The 12,482-nt window shown below is 39.3% G+C and overlaps 1 protein-coding gene across 1 annotated transcript in view; it reads left to right on the top strand.

Annotated features, from left to right (window-relative positions):
• The window catches only part of LOC141653233 (pre-mRNA-splicing factor ATP-dependent RNA helicase DEAH1-like), a 221,466-nt gene that overhangs the window by 98,122 nt on the left and 110,862 nt on the right, over positions 1-12,482 (top strand). The gene's annotated exons all lie outside the window — the stretch shown is intronic.

Genomic DNA, 12,482 nt, shown 5'->3' with positions numbered 1-12,482 from the left:
CCCCTTTATACCACTTTACATACCGTTTCGTGCCTATTTTATCATTTATATGCCTTATTTCAATGAATTGTTGATACTGCCGCTATTTTGTGTTTTGATGCAGAAATGACTCGTTATGAGTATGATCAAGCTAAGATTAGCATGGCGGACACGGCATAGAAGAATACACGAAGCATGGCACGAGAAACAAGGAAGCACGAGGGCTAGAAGAGAAAGAAGAGAAGAAAAAGTCTGTGAAGATGGTTCCTCGATTGAGTCACCACTGGCTCGATCGAGCAGCTGTCCTCGATCGAGTCACCTCTGGCTCGATCGAGGATCCTCTCTGGCGGGCTTATTTCCGGATTTTCCTAAAACGATTATCTTTTGTTATAAATTAGAAACTCGTGTTTTATTGTTGGACTACGTTATATTTTGCTCGGATATTGCTGGAAAACTCTCTTAGAACCCTAATCTTTCCCTTGTATGGTACTAATCTTTCCTCATTAATTAATCGTTGATTGTTTTATGTTCATTAATTATTGTTTTATACTTCCAATCATGTTTTCATCTTTAATCATTATTGTTGTTGTTATTATAATTATGAATAGCTAATCCCCTCATCTAGGATGAAGGGGATCTAGGTTAATAAAAAGGGAAAATCAATTAGTTGCTATTGATATCGTTAAAGCTGTTGTTTGATTATTGTAATTCTTCTAGTTAATCAACTTGAGGCCTGAGTTATTAATTAGTGTAGCGAATTGATCCTATCGCCCGATAGGGTTAGAATTGATATAGGTCTGCGATAATCAAATAGAGTATCTAATCATAGCGACCGCATGTTAGAATCGATCTAAAGGGCATAATTGAGTCGACCGATCTTATGACCTTAAACAACTTGATAGATTTAGCAATTGATTGATAATCCCCGACTGATTGACCTAGTGAACCGTAAATCCTAGACTTTTAATAATATCGTTAAAACCTTCATTTAATTACTTGCAATTAGTTTGTTAGAATCAAAACAAAACAAACCCCCAGAAATCGGTTACTTCTAGACAGCTTAAATACTCTTAGACTTAGCTTTTACCGCCTCCCTGTGGATTCGATACCTGTCTTACTACTAGCTATTCTTGTTAGTCTTGAGATAGTTTTACTTTGGTTTGGTGATACGACTTTAGCCACATCACACGGCATCTAGCTGAGGCTGGATCAGCCTCTTCAGGCTAACTCGACTGGTCTAAATCAGCCTCTCAGGTTGACACGAACACCCCACCTTACATTGCGGCATACACCTAAATCAGTCAGCAGACTGAAATGGCAGCTAGCTGAGTTAGAAAGTCGGCCTCTTCAGGGTGACAGGGCTCGCCTAAATCAGCCAGCAGGCTGACACGACAACCTCCTAAACTAACGAAACCTAAGAAACAAAAACGCAGTATATGCTTGAAACTTGCCAAACTATGGCAAGGATATTCCAAAATATGGCCAAAAGTACGGCCCCAAAGTTTGATCGCCACCATGGCGAACTACCAGAAAAAGTTTAAAAACTTACAAGTCTACCACCACTGGGCCAGACTACCAAAAAGTTCATTGATATAAAAAAAAAACTTAATTATCGGTCACGTTAATGACCTCCACTTCTGGCACCTCCTCTGCCTGCTGACCCTCTATTTCAGGTACCAAACCAGCTTGCACCCCATCAGCTGCCATAGCCTTCTGAGCTCCGTCAGCAGCGTCTTGGGGCAACCCAGCATCTCCAGTAGCAGCCTGCTCAACCAGCGCAGGAGAATTCACCTTCCCAACCTCAGGCATCAGCGCGCTCAGATCAGGTTGAGCTGGGTAGAGCATCTCCAACTGCCTCTCCTCTTTATCTATGGCTTGCTGGGTTGGAGCCTCCTCTAGAGCAGCATGCATCCCGCTGATTTTTCCCCGCCAGGTAGCATATGCAACAACATTGGTGGCCAGAGAGATCAGCTCGATGATCTTCTCGTCAGAGCGCTTGAGAGAATCAGAGAAGATGTTGCACACCTCTTGAGTGCATGCCAGCTGATCAGCCCCTTCCTTCAACTTCTTCTTGGCACCAGCAAGCTCAGCCTTCAGTTCCACCACGCGTTCCTTCAGATCAGATCGTTGCAGCGCCAAGTCATCAATTGTCCCTTTCAGCTCCTGGTTTTTGACATTGGTGGCATGGCTGGTGGTCTGCACTATGTTGATCATCTTCCTGTTGTAAAGAGCAGACTGGAGGGTCTGGGGCAGGAAAAACTGAAAGTCAACAAGAAAAATTAAAAGGAGAAAATTTAGAACAGGTGAAAGACGAAGATCACTTACCATGAAGGCGTTGTGCACATCATTCTCAGCCATCTCCTCTGGAGAAAATTCTGAGAAAGCCTCTTTTAGAGGTGGGAAGAGCAGCTGGTCGATCTCTGGCCAGTAGGGCACCTTATCAACATTCCCAAAAACCCTCTGGGAAGTGAGCAATGGTGCCTCCGCTAGCTGAGGCACGAGGACTGGTAGGAGGAGTAGGGGGATGGCGAGACAGCAGATCAACCTCCAAGGGTTCAGTCCTAGGAGAGCTGGAGTGAGTAGGAGGAGTCTCAAAGGAGGTAGCAGGAGCACTCCTCTTGGAGGCAGATGCCACATCAGGGCTGGCAGCGGATCTCTTTCTTTTTGCGCTTTGGAGAATGACTTCCAGGGGGTCGACTTTGGAACCTGCAGGCAGACGGATTGTTAGATAGCAGAAGTAATAAACAGGCATCAGTTTAGGCGCCAGGAAAAATGAGCTGTCAGTGAAATTGCATGCAAACTGAAACGATTGTAGGAAGCCTACCGGAAGACATGCTGTGAGTTTATTGGAGTGGGTTAGAGGAAGAAGCAGGCGAAAAACCAGGAAGCAGGTTAGGGAACTTTCTCTCGGATTCAGAAATACAGAACAGCTTGCTGCGGGCAGGGATCTGGGCACCAATATGAGTCAGGTAGCAGGGACCTGCACGAGGGCGATGAAGTAAGCTAGTAAGCAGCAAGATAAAACGAATCAGGTGGTAGGGAGGCTACTTACTCGAAGTTATGACCCATTTCTCGAAGATGTAGTCGACAGGCGGCTAGATGGAGTCCTTCCTCACAAAGAAGAAGTCCTCAAACCATTTCTCATCTCGAGATTTGGACACATGCCTGAAGGGAGCCTCTCTAGAGCCCCGGAGTGAGAATTGGCCCCTACCCAGGGACCTAATATTGTACATATGAGCCAGGTCGCCCAGGGAGATGGAATTACCGGTGTTTTGAAAAACGGCCAAGGAGTAAAGAAGAACCCTCCAGACAGTGGCGGAAATTTGTGCCATGGCGAAATTGTTTGTAAAAATGAAGTCTTGGACGAGTTTAGGAAAAGAGAAGCGGAGACCATATCTAAACGGGTATAGATAAAAAAAACCCTCTGGACGAAGGGCGTCGGCTTTTTGACCCGGTTTAGGGATGGCAATATCCACCCCGTCACCGAGACCAAGCAGACCTTTGATCATGGAGATGTCAGCAGGAGTCAAGACGGAGTCACAATCATGAGGGTAAGTGAAGAGTCCCCGGGAAGGAAAGACCGGGTCAGGATTGCGGTCAGTGGGTGTGGAAGTCGATGATGAGTGTCGGGTTTTGCCCATGGTGAAGAAAGAGAAAATGCTAATTAAGAAGAAAAGAGGGGAGAAATACCAGGTGAAAGGAACGACGGAGAGTGGAGTAGTGGAGCCGGCAAGGAAAGAAGAGAAGGGGGGTTAAGGATTTGGGGAGAGAGAGAGTTTTTTGGAAATGATTTGGGATTAATGAAAGTAGAGGGTGGAGGTTGAGGTTATGTAGACACCTCATTTCTGCACCTCCCGCAAACCACCCGGCGATGATTGGGCCGCATGTTTGGTACGCGAAACGATTTGTGACAGTTCGTAAGTTTATCGTCAAGTGATCGCTCAAACATTTATGTCTACATAACCGTCTTAGAGTACATTTGGAGTCCAAATGTCATCTACATGCCGATACGGTCGTTTTGGCAGTAATTAGAGTACATTTGGAGTCCGGGCCTAAAACCGTCTTCATTTTCTGACAACCATTAAAATGCCGAGTCGGAATATTCTGGAATATTCCGGATATTTCTATTCCATATTTTATAAATCTTTTAATCTTTGGTAAACAATTTCCCGTAATATTCATACAAGGTATTAAGGAAAACCAAATTATTCCGTTATTCCATAAACTAAACACGGAAATCTTTCTTCCGCAGGAGAAAACCACTTGAGAATAGACGCAGCAAGTGCTGCGCCTCTTCCAAGAGACGCAGCGTTACTCTTTGCGCCTCTTCCCAAGTCCTTTTCTGCGTATTTTTCGTATCTTTTCATATCTTTTCGAGATTCACTTCCAATGTTTCTCCGAAAAACCCTACTTCCTCCATGTGATTAGTATAAATAGAGACCTTCGGTCTCACATATTTCTCACGCGAGTGTCCGCCCTTTTCTTCTCCCTTTGCATTCTAGACCACATTCTTACTTTTTGGCGTCTACGTGCTTGAACTTTCGACCACGTAATCTCGGATCCTTCTGAGTACCAGCCTCGTTTTGCATGACCGACCAATTTGACCAACTCCACCATAATCAACTTTAATCAATCTGTTTTAATTCCTCTTACAAGGGCACTTTCGTCTACATTCGAGTCGAGCATCACTAATCGTTAACTTAGTTCATCTCGTTTCGTCAAACATGTAAGTCTGAGGGTGTAAATCTCTTTTTTATTCATTTATTGCAATCATATTGTAAGATTTATGTCGAAAATACAATTAAAACCGATTTCTAAAACCCTTTGTTTAAAACTCTTTTTACGGATTATCAGAGGACAACCGTCGAGAAAGGACGTAGCAACTGCTGCGCCTCTTCGAAGGAACGCAGTACCTGCTGCGCCTCTTCGTGAGGCTGCCGCAGTTCCTGCTTCCTTTCTTCTTCCTTCGTCTTTCGTCGATTCGTTTGTTTTTCTTTTGTTTTCATTTGTTCCTTGTTTTAATGTAACAATCTAAACATAATAATTTGACATATAAATTGTTCATCATTATTAACATGTAATTCATCTCATTAATTCCCGACTTAAATCCCAAGTAATTAATATTTGCGGGTTTTCACTAAAGTCAAACCGGGTTGTAGAAATTCGATTCATTCATATTGGGTTTCTGGAATTCGATCTCTGATATATTCTCACCTGTTTATTATCATATTCGTCATTAGTCCGTCATTAATTCATCGTATTTAACCTAATTAATTTGTTTAGTTATTAATTTGTTAATTAATCCTCTTTAATCTTGTAATAATTCGTCCTAATTAGTTTCATCCATGTTTATTGCTTTCATGACCGTTAATCGCATGTAAATAATATGATAATCACTTTCATCCGAGTCAAATAATATAATCAAGCATTAAAATCACCAACGAATATTAACGACTTGCAAATTCCGGCTTCATAGCCAAAATTGAGCCAAGGAACAGACGTAGTGACTGCTGCGTCTGTTCCTGGTTGACTTCTGTCTCTGAACTCCCGTTTTGCCTTGACCTAATTTATTTAATTACGTATTAATTTACTATTAATCGTATTATCACCTAATAATCTGTTCGTTTGTTTATTTATTCTTTCTTTTCTAAATTATCCGTTTTAGATGTATTTTCGACATAAACATTTAATCCGATGTAATTATTGTAATTTTCATTATTGTAATTTTCCTTTATTGTATTTATCATTGTACTTTTTATTGCTTGTATGCTTTCATATGTAATTGAACTTAAATCCCGATTCGACCTAATTGTATGCTAAATTAATTGTTTACCGACTTAGTATTAATTCTCACATGTTAGGATTAAAACGTTGGATGTTGCATTGCATGCATATAATCGACAATATATCGAGTATAGACGATTTTCCCTAATCATTAGTAGAGGCCGCTATCGAAGCAGGCGGGATTAGGTGTTCGATCAAAAGAACTTCCTAATACGTACCCTCACCCCTTACTCCAGATCTCTGTGAACATCCGTGTTCATTGGCATCCACGAGAGTCATTCTAAACATAGAATGCTAAGGGTAACGAGTTCTTGGTGTTCATGTCACTACTTTGTGTCTTGACATGGCACGAGGTATTCGAACGGTTTTCAATTTTCCATAATAAATTGGTGGCGACTCCACAAATGCAAACGCTTGTTTCCCAAGCGCCCCCGTGGCCCGTGTCCACAGGTTATAAAGGAAGAGAGAGGGAGTAGGGTGCGAGAAAAGAGGAGGTGGGCGGCTGAAATGATGAATTTGCATGAAAATGAGTGCAAATGGTGGCTTAGGGTTTTAGCAGTCGACTACGTAAATTCCTTACTCGACACCTCGAAGCGTACATCACAAGAAATTTGGGGCAAACTGTTTGGGCTAAAAATCACTCAAAAGGGGAGGCCCACTTAATAAATAAGTAGATCATATAAGGAGAAGGGGAGCCCGTGGTAGGAGTGAGCATGAGGGAGAAGGAATGGGCTGGCATACGCGCAGGCCGAAGCCCATTGAAGGAAGCATTCGGATTTAGGAAAGAGGGGTCAGGGAGAAGTCAGGGAGATCAGGGAGAATGTAGGGAGACCGCGTGTTATGGCAAGAGTTATTATGGAAGTTATATTCCTTTCCATAATCAAGGTAGGATACGTCTAGGGTTCTTGCCCTATAAATAGCCAAGGGAGCAATCAAAGAAGGACATTCATACAGACATACACATATACATTCACACACGCACGTATACATCCAAGATCTTATAAGCTCGATACCTCGTGCTAGCAAGATTAACATTACGATACAATTGTAATCATCCTTCTATTTAAAGCAAGTACAATATTTGGCAGGGTACCGTCCCTCCCGCGGTTGTTCCCACATTGGGTTTTCCGCGTCACCAAATCTCACGTGTCAATTTACATTACGAGCATTATTTCCTTATTTAAGTATCATCATACAAACGATCAATCGAACACCCAACGAGTAAGACCACATTGACCTAAAACAATCAACTTGGTAAAAAACACCTAAACAGGCTGTATAGTTTCATCCACTCTCCTGCAGCAAACAAGCTTTAGCTAGATTACATTAGCAGGTCCATCTCACTTTAAGCGAAATACACTTGTAACATTATAAGGACAAAGCAACGACCTCATCCAGGTTTTTGAAGGAAATCTGACAATGTATCTGAGTAAGATAAATGAAGACTAAATTAATCGGGTATATACTATTTTGTGAACTATTTAAAATGTCTAAAATCCCCAGTAATATTTGTGAACTAATTATATGTTAAATCTATCAGAAAATGGGAATAAACTGCAAGACTTTTAGGTACCAGCCTCATAATTACTTCCCTTTTGACGGCCGCAAAAAAATTGATCTGAAACCAATGATTGAGAGTTGAGACTGAAGAGTCCTTTTAAGGTAAAGGTAACATTAGCTCACATACTTATTACCACTATTCAACTAACCAACCAGATAAACGTTCCACCAGTCAAATTAACTAAAAAGGTAGCTGAAACTTGAAAAGCTAGTTAAAAACTGAAAAGTTAATTGAAACTTAAAAAGGTAACTGATAAGATAGCTGAAAATTAGGAATTAATAAAGTAATTTTTTTTTATTTTTTTTGACAAGTGAACTAATAAGGTAGTTGATTATATAAAAAAATTGTTTAGAATACTAACTAAAAAGGTAACTGATTTTGATGGAATGACGTAAAAGGATATGATGATTATATAATACATTAGTATAAATTTAAGGGGTAAAAACAGAAAATTAAATCAAATCAGGTAACTAAAATCTCAAATGCTACCTTAGGAAGCATTTCATTTCAGCTAGCTTATTTGGTTAAATAAACTACTTGTCAAACGCTTACAAAAAAATAAGGTACCTGAAATTTTGGTCAAATAAGCTACTTTGACCAAATTAGGTATCTAAAATGTCTTGCCAAACGGAGCCTGAGACTCAATAGTCCACCATTTGTGACTAGTCCGGCAAATCAATCACTAAGAAGTTGAATATCTTTTATCTTACTACAAAAAGAAAGTCTCATATCTAATAATTCCTTCATGACAACCTCATACCTTCGACATCCGCTAATAATGATAGTAATCATCTATTGCACACCGTCAAATAGGCAAACATTCACCAACAATTGTGAGCTTGAACTCCTCTTGATTTTAACATTGCGGATAATAAAGTAATTCTGAAAATCTCAGTAAGGGCAAAAAGGCTAGATAACGAAGCCATGAAATAATGTTGAAGATATAGCTTTTTATTAAAAGAATTCATATTATGTGGTATTCGTTGTCGTATTAAGCCAGTCAGAGGACTTTTCATCTCAAGTTTAGGGTGAGATTATCAGTCAGACTCTCCCAAGTCTTAAGACTCTACCACATCAGCTTTCCACTAACTTTTATTATTTCTTTATTATTCAGACCCACCTCAGACTCACCTCAGAATTTATACATTATCCGTCAGACTCAGCTCAGACTCTACTTTTCCACTTTGCTTCTTTTTTCCACAAAAAAAGAAACGACACATGTAATTCACTCATTGGTTAATTTCTCTTTAAGGTGGGGTCAAGACTCACCCAAAGTCTTAAGGCGAGTCTTGGATTTCCAAGACTCAACTTAAGACTTTGTTAAGACTAAGGTAGATTATTGGTAGTTTTTAGTGAGTCTTGTCTTAAGACTTAACAAAGTCTTATCTCAAGACTACCAATAATCTTACCCTTACAAATTAGAAAAAATATGTTCATTATCAATAATTTACGGAGGATTTTCGATTAAAATCTTAATTTGAGATGAAAGTTATAAAAAGAAAAAAATTCTTACAAACAGAGAACGAAACTATTGGATGCTAAATTGATCAATTTTAAAATAAATGTTATATTGATTATGTTTATGATAAACAATTTTCTTAATTGGTAGAAATATAGTTACATGTTCTCATAACTGACAAAAGGTGAATAACAACTTGCAAATGAAAAGATATGAAAGGATCAACTTGTACATACATTAGTTATGTGCTTTTCGGCTAAAATGAACTGAATTGAGTTAAATGGAATAGAGCTGAATGAAACTAAATTGAATGGAGCTGAGCTGGAGTGAATGAAGCTGAAGCAAGAGTTAATTTTGACCCTGTTCTTTCTGGCTTATTTTCAACTCGATTCGCTCGCTCAAATCTCCATTCGGTTCGGCTCGATTCCATTGATTCACTTTTCATTCGATTCGATTCGCTCCACTAAATTCAAATTTATTTCAATTTTGCAAATCTTAAACTTAATAGTTTTTATTAATATTATTAATATTATTAATATTATTATTATTATTTTTTTTTTTTTATGCGCGCAACTTTCATTAAAATAAGAATAAAAGTTTACATGAAATTGGTGGGGAGCCGAGAGACAATCTGGGCTCCCACACCCTTAGCAATAGTAAAGCTAAGTCTAGTAAAAATATAAGCGGCCACCCTAGCCCCCGCATCCTGAGATACCGAGAATTTCTGGATCCGCTTGAGCAAGGCAACAGCATCCGAACCCAGCTCCCCAAGTGAAGAGAAGGAGAAAGGAAGGAAACCATAACCCGCTATCGCGCACAAATCCCCATACTTAGCACACTTTCGCTGAACAGCATCAGCGACAACCCGGCCCGGCACAAAATCTGCCAACCCAGTCTGAGTCAAAGGTGAAGAACCTGTCAGGTCGACGCACACATCACGCCCCCTGTCCCAAGAATAAAGCAATAAATCCGCAGGACGAAGAGAGCCACCATGCCCATCAACCAAACCGATATCAACCTCCTTCCCCGCAGTAATACCAGATCTATAGCAGATGTCGAAAAGAGTGTCCCGGACAAGGTTATGCCGATGTTTAACGCCCACAAGATCAAGAGACAAGAAACAGCGTGGTCCCCAAAAACATCCCCAGCAAAAACCCCGAGAGCAAGCCGGACAGGGCCTAGATACCGTGAATAACGGAACACCCAGACGATACCCCAGCACACTACGGTAAGTGTGCTCATCTATATTATTATTATTATTATTATTATTATTTTGCAAGAAAGTTGTACTCATCTATATTCATTCATTAAGGGAAAAAAATAAATGAGAGAAATCTTACAAAAAGACAAAACACCACAGAAAACAAACTAAGAGAGCCTGTCACACTATACTACTTGTTTACAAACCAAGATCTAAGTTGGGGGATATTACTAGCTAACAACCGCGTTTTGATGACCCACTACAATTGTTTAGCAACAAGCTCAGGTCCCTTAGCCTTGCCCTTGAAGATACAGTTGTTCCTTTTCTCCCAAATTGAAAAAATCAAGCCTGCCAAACTACTAAAGACCAAGACTCTTTTCCATGTAGACAATCTTTGCTTAGCCAATAAAAAGCCAATTCTTCAAGTCAAGATCAGACCAAGAACCAAGTAAGTCAAGCCAATACAACATTAACCTTCTAACTTGCTGGGAGTAAGGGCATCTAAAGAAAAGATGCCGATGAGATTCCATAGCTCATTCACACAAACAACACCAGTTCACCATGGGATATCCTCGAGTACAAATCCTGTCAATAGTTGAGAGCACCTTTAGAGTAGCCTGAGTAACACAGATTTTGTGCTTAGGGAGGATCTCAGGATGAGACAGAGCCTTAGTCCACCCAAGCTTACCACGTTTCCTCCTGAAAATATCATATGCCTTCCTGATAACAAATTGCCCCTTAACAACACAAGAATGTAGGACTGGCTGGGCACCAAGCTGTCCTCCAGTGATATCCAAAAGATAGTCCCTTACTTTAAGAATCGCACGCCAACTTTCAGCATGGTGGGGTTTGCTCTACACTGACCAGATAGAGGAGTCAATCATGTTATAGGACTTAGTCCATTGATCCCATATGCCCTCCCTATTTTGAGTTAATAACCATACCCATTTGCAGAGGAGGGCTTTGTTCCAACTCAAAAGTTCTTTGCTGTTGAATCCTCCTTCCTGCCAGGGTGAGCATATAGATTCCCAACTATGAAAAATCATCTTGTGTTTGCCAGAGGGGATACCCCAAAAATAATCCTTACATAGCTTATATACCATTTTAACAACAACTTTGGGCAAGATCAGAGCTGAGCACCAGAATTTCTCAAGACCAAACAATATTGAGTTAATAAGCTGGAGTTTTACTGCATACGAGAGAAGGTTACCAGTCCAGTGGTGAATAGCATATTGAATCTTATCCATCATAGATTTGAACATGCCTGGAGCCAGCCTACCTGGGTTCAAAGTGACTCCCAAGTATCTGAAGAGAAACTGTGCCTTAGAGTATCCAGTGGCAGTCTCTATTTGGTGTTTAACATCATCAGTAATCCCTCCATAGTAGATGCTGGTCTTAGCTGGATTAGCATGGAGACAAGAAATTTTAGCAAATTTATCTAAGCACTCTGTAACAGCTACCACGGAAGGAACATCCCCCCTCATGAATACCATGAGATCATCAGCAAAAACTAGATGATTTAATCTGAGCTTAGCACACTTAGGATGAGAGGAAACATAGGGAAGGAGATGAAGGCTTCTAAGCTGTCTAGAAAGGATTTCCATACTTAGCACAAAGATGTAAGGGGAGATATGACCCCCCTGCCTGACCCCTGACCTTCCCGGGAAAAATCCACAGAGGCTGCCATTAATCTTTAAGGAAAACCATGGAGAAGCTATGCATCCCATGGTCCACTTAACAAATTTATGAGGAAAGCCTAGACCTAGCAACATCTGCTTGATAAATTCCCACTAAAGGGAATTTAATGTCTTTTTTATATAAACTTTGATTAAACATCTTGGGGAAATGAGCCTTGGTTGTATCCTTTAATTAAATTTTGAGACATCATTATATTTTCAAATATGTTGCGACCCTTGATAAATGCAGCTTGTTCATTTCCAACCAACACAGGGAGGACATGATGGAGTCTATTAGCTATAATCGTACTAATAGTCTTATAAACCACATAATAACATGTTATACGCCTGAAGTCTTGAACAGTGAGGGGCACAAATATTATTATTATTATTATTATTATTATTATTATTATTATTATTATTATTATTATTATTATTATTATTATTATTATTATTATTATTATTAATCATCCTCATTATTGTTATTATTATGAATATTATGGTTATTAAAATCAATAATATTCATATTAATATAATTAGTACTATTATTACTATTATTATTAATATGAATATGAATATTAACTAATAATATTATTAATAACATTGTTAATTTTAATATTACTATTATTAATATCTAATTGTTTTTTCATATACGAACTTTACTCTTTCACATACACTTTTTTCATAAACGTTCTATTTTGTACCCTATTCACCTAAAACTAAACCAAATGAACTCTTAAATCAATATTTTTCCCTAAAACTTAATTTAATTGCTCAAATGACTTAAAACATACAAGATGGATTCTAATTTACCAAATAATA

Source organism: Silene latifolia, chromosome 4 (genome assembly GCF_048544455.1).
Source record: "Silene latifolia isolate original U9 population chromosome 4, ASM4854445v1, whole genome shotgun sequence".
In the NCBI taxonomy this organism is placed as follows: Eukaryota; Viridiplantae; Streptophyta; class Magnoliopsida; order Caryophyllales; family Caryophyllaceae; genus Silene; species Silene latifolia.
The sequence above is the reverse complement of the archived record's forward strand: the minus strand, read 5'-3'. Positions and strand labels throughout refer to the sequence as shown.